Raw genomic sequence first — 5,148 nt, 5'->3', positions numbered from 1 at the left:
TTGAATATTTGTAACACCGAAATACTGCTACTGTGTTGTTGAAAAGATTGTGAAAGCTGTTTCATATTGACAACTGCTCTCTCAGCGACAGCGCAAACAGATTTGAATGTTCCATTGTGATGTTTTTGTCATTAAGATCGCATGGGTGTTTGAATCGAGATCGTCTCTCTCTCTCTCTCTCTCTCTCTCTCTCTCTCTCTCTCTCTCTCTCTCTCACTGTAAAAAATAAAAAGTTGAGTAAACTTAAAAAAGTGAAGCAACCAGCTGCAAAGCATTTTTGAGTTTACTCAACTTCAGTGGTCGAAGTTCATCCAACTACCAGTCCAACTCAAAGAAACGAGTAAGCACAACTACAGAGGTCCTGAAGTTCAGTAAACTCAAAAAAGCTTTGCAGCTGGTTGCTTCACTTTTTTAAGTTGATTCAATTTTTTACTTTTTTAAGTTGATTCAACTTTTTTACTTTTTTAAGTTGATTCAACTTTTTCAAATATCTCACCCAGATACTTGTATAGCCTTCACATTAAGAATCCAAATGCAGGGAGTAAACCATACTGTAAATACAACACAATACAAAAGACATTGCTATCATTACAGAACTTATTTATTGACAAATATTCTGCAAAACAACACATTTTCTATTTGCATTAGGTACACATATTTTAAGGTGATGAAGTTCTATTCCACTCTTCAAGATTTATTAAAAAAAAAAAAAAAAAAAAAAAAGACTGCACAAAATTAGAGTACAAACTGGAATAAATAAATGCTCAACCTTACAATTATCCATATGGATTGCAGCTACTTGGACAATCTTTTGAAGGACTATGCAAAAAAAAAAAAATCAGCCTTGCGGAGCACTTTAGGTCAAGATAAATAAACGTTTTTTTTTCTAAACAAACTAAACAATTTTTTTCTTAACCAGTTACTACTGGTGTATTTTAATGCTTTAGAATAGTTGACATTGGGGCCATAAATCAAGCCAAAGAGGAGAGTAACAACTGTGGCAAAGGTCTTGCACATTATCTGGCCCAAACTGCTCTTATAGTACTACAGAGAGGCACCTTATATTTGGGTTTGAGTGGATAGTGGCAACATCATCTTCAACGATAGTTAAGGTCCTCATCTTCTCCCCTTGTGAATGTCTTCTGGCTCTGTGTCCTGCAGTAGAAAATAAATCAGCATAAAATTAGGGTCATTTTTTTATTTTATTGAATTATGTTAGACCACAGAGTGTTCCTAAAGGTCTGCTCATGTAACTTCACTTGAAAAGTAAAGGTGGTCATGTTTTTTAAGCATGTTCAAATTCAGCCATAGAGCTAAAACTGATAAACGGAAAACATTTTCCCAACTCCAAACAATGCCATATCAGCATTGATGTGATCCACAGCAGAATCCACGGCCATTCTGATTTAATGCTTTTTTTAGTTTTAGTTTAGTTATTTTAGGTCACCCAAAATCGTACATGTATTAAGGCACACATTCTGTTTATCACCCAAAACTGGTCATATTGCATCAGTGAAGATTGGTTTAAATCACTAGAGTCACATGGATTACTTTCATGCTGCCTTTTCTTGTTTATATCTCCTATATTCATATTATATTAATTTTATTTACTCTGCTATTGCTACATTACTGTTTAACCTTATGATTGTGCACTGTATTGTTTTAACAGGTTAGATATCGGAGGGAATGTCTCCGGACAGTGTTGTGAAGCAGTACTTTTCCACTGTCTTTGCTTTGGTAAAATAACAACTTGTTGAATTTGTGCTATCAGATGAAGTCAAACTGATCACTGAGAAAGTTTCAACTACAATTATTTAATAAAGTAATTTTTACCATGACTTCCCAGCCAGCACAGCCATGTGGGGCCCAAATGGGTTTGACCTGGGCTATCTAACTGGGACCCAGCCAGTTTTGTCCTCGGTTTCCATGTAGGCCCCACATGGGTTTGCCCAGATGAAATGAACACTGCTTAGTGTGCACAGTACAGGCTGTTTAATGTAACACTGAATCAGTGTTGGAGGTAATGAGATAATTAAGTGAATGAATAATGATTGTGTATTATTGACGAACACCTGCTGTTAACAAGCAGAATCACTGAAGGAAAGAGAAACACAAGAACTACTTCCAGCCACAACCTTGGATGAAATCAACTGAAGATAAAATACATTACATCTCTCAAGATTTGATTGAACAACTCCACAAACAGCATTACCAGCTTCACTTATTACTAACCAGACTGACTTTATTTATGTCAGACATCTACAGAAAATAATTAAGAAGAGGTTTAGATGTTGATTACTTATTTGAAAGTAATAGTTTGATTTGATGTTACCACTGTGGCGATCAGTGTGTGCTTTAGTCAGGCTCTTGACTTTTTAACATTAGTTTTTCTCAGGCAGCTGTGTCTGTTTGTTATGGCGAGAACAGCAAGAGAAAATATAATCAGATGCTGTAAGCTGATTGATGATAAGAACATAATCATCATATAGTGGCTTAACTCACTGATATTATGTGTGAGGATTATACGGTTAGTATGTTATTCATTTTATTTATTGTTGTGATTCTACAGCAAAAAAATAATAGAATTTAATCAGAACATCAAATGATTTTTAAAACCCCATTTACACATGTTGGACTACTGAAAATTCTACTTGCACACAGACATCAAGAATCAGCATATGAATCTCAACAATGGTGACATGCTTCATGGTGCAATGCATTCTGGGAGCCATGGATAAGTTTCGTATGATGCACTCAGAATGCATTGCAGCATGCACCATGAAGCATGTCACCATTGTTGAGATTCATATGCTGATTCTTGATGTCTGTGTGCAAGTAGAATTTTCAGTAGTCCAACATGTGTAAATGGGGTTTTAAAAATCATTTGATGTTCTGATTAAATTCTATTATTTTTTTGCTGTAGAATCACAACAATAAACAAAATGAATAACATACTACCCGTATAAACCTCACACATAATCAATGAGCTAAGCCACTATATGATGATTATACTCTTATCATCAATCAACTTACAGCATCTGATTATATTTTCTCTTGCTGTTCTCGCCATAACAAACAGACACAGCTGCCAGAGAAAAACTAATGTTAAAAAGTCAAGAGCCTGACTAAAGCACACACTGATCGCCACAATGGTAACATCAACTCAAACTATTACTTTCAAATAAGTAATCAACATCTAAACCTCTTCTTAATTATTTTCTGTAGATGTCTGACATAAATAAAGTCAGTCTGGTTAGTAATAAGTGAAGCTGGTAATGCTGTTTGTGGAGTTGTTTAATCAGATCTTGAGAGATGTAATGTATTTTATCTTCAGTTGATTTCATCCAAGGTTGTGGCTGGAAGTAGTTCTTGTGTTTCTCTTTCCTTCAGTGATTCTGCTTGTTAACAGCAGGTGTTCGTCAATAATGCACAATCATTATTCAATCACTTAATTATCTCATTACCTCCAACACTGATTCAGTGTTACATTAAACAGCCTGTACTGTGCACACTAAGCAGTGTTCATTTCATCTGGGCAAACCCATGTGGGGCCTACATGGAAACCGAGGACAAAACTGGCTGGGTCCCAGTTAGATAGCCCAGGTCAAACCCATTTGGGCCCCACATGGCTGTGCTGGCTGGGTTTGTCTGTTGATGATAAGTTTTGTATATCACACAAAACCTATCTCTTAACAGCATCTGGTACATAGGTGAAATATATCAGGTGTGAGTGTATATGCTGATGATCTTCTTACCAGGCAAGTCTTCAGGATGTTTCCAGACTTTTCCCTCATAAACAAAGGCAGACCTTTAAGAGTTGTAGACTTTCTTTGAGGAAGCACATTGGAGTTTCTGTGTCTGAAAGACAGAAAAACAAATACGGAACAAGTTATATACAAAGTGAAGCATGGGAATTACCTTGAAAAAGAGATGGCACCATTCAGCCTTTAACCAGAGAGATATGATCACATGCAAAATAATTACTTGATGATCAAGTGAGGATCTTCATCTCCACCACTTGCTCTGTACAACTAGATGTGTATTCATTTAACTAAGAGAAAAAGGTGCTCTTCGGATCAGTTTGTGTGATACTGTAATACTCAGCAGAGAGCAGAGACCCTGAAAAAAAAAAAAAAAAACATTGTTGAAACATTAAGAAACAGTAAGTAAATTCAGTTCAACTCACCTGATCTTTTAAAAAATAAAGGCCACTGTTTTAGCACATCCAAGGATCTAGTCACTGTACTGATGTTCTTTAGTCTAAAAAAGACAAATACAACAGAACAAAGATACATAATTTTATTAAACAAAACAACAACAAAAACATCAGTTAGAGTAGGTTAATTTAACATGTAGCAAAAATAATACAGAAAATGAATAATCAAATGTGAAAAAGAATCAATGCATAGTTTTTACTGTATTTACAGCGATTTTGTCTTTTGTTAATTGATTAACATTAAGGATTTAGCCTAATATTTGTTTAAGGATACACAATATTTTTATCCTATTCACTTTAAAACATACCGCACACATACTACCCATTCTATTATTTGATATGCAAAGCTAACATACATATTTTTAACATAACACATTAGTTTTGCATAGGCTTCTATTATTAAATTTTTCCTCTAAATTGTATTGTATTTAATTATATTGCACTACTGTAGAATGACTGAGCCTCAACCTAAGCATGTACAAATTGTAACTGAAATTTGTATACGTGACAAATAAACTTGAAATTAATTGAACGGACTGCGGTCACTTTAAGAGCTCATGGATCTAATACTGAAACATCTAGGTTTCACCAAATTGGTTATGTTCACTTAAGACATTGCCGACTGTGTTTACTTGAATACTTTTTTTGTTTTGTTTTTTGTTATTGACATAATTGTATGTGTATGTCATTATTAAATCGCAATACGCCACGAAAGATAGCTGAATTCGCACTCAGATTCTGTCCGAGTCCGAGAGAAGCGGCTTTCTGTCTCTCAATCAGCGCAAGCACCGCATTTAAGTCTTTATTCACGACTTACTGAGCTTAACATTTTTAACATCTTTTAAACACCATGCACGTCCTTGTCCTTCTTTTTCAAGCATGTTTCCTCACTCTAACGTTAGTCTGGGTAACGTTAGCACGTTAAGTAGCAA

The 5,148-nt window shown here is 35.0% G+C and overlaps 1 long non-coding RNA gene across 2 annotated transcripts; it reads right to left on the bottom strand.

Moving 5' to 3' along the window:
- Positions 1–832: 832 nt before the first annotated feature.
- On the bottom strand, positions 833–4,245 carry LOC311283870. 2 transcript variants are annotated; one of them, XR_014626130.1, is made up of 3 exons: positions 4,187–4,245; positions 3,756–4,119; positions 833–1,155 (listed from the first exon to the last, which is right to left on the bottom strand). It is a non-coding gene; the product is annotated as an uncharacterized lncRNA (long non-coding RNA). The 2 variants fall into 2 exon arrangements; XR_014626131.1 differs by lacking the exon at positions 4,187–4,245 and having other exon boundaries at positions 3,756–3,858; positions 3,985–4,176.
- Positions 4,246–5,148: the final 903 nt, after the last annotated feature.

Source organism: Rutilus rutilus, assembly GCF_951802725.1.
Source record: "Rutilus rutilus genome assembly, chromosome: 2".
NCBI lineage: Eukaryota > Metazoa > Chordata > Actinopteri > Cypriniformes > Leuciscidae > Rutilus > Rutilus rutilus.
This window is presented reverse-complemented; position numbering and strand designations above follow the sequence as displayed.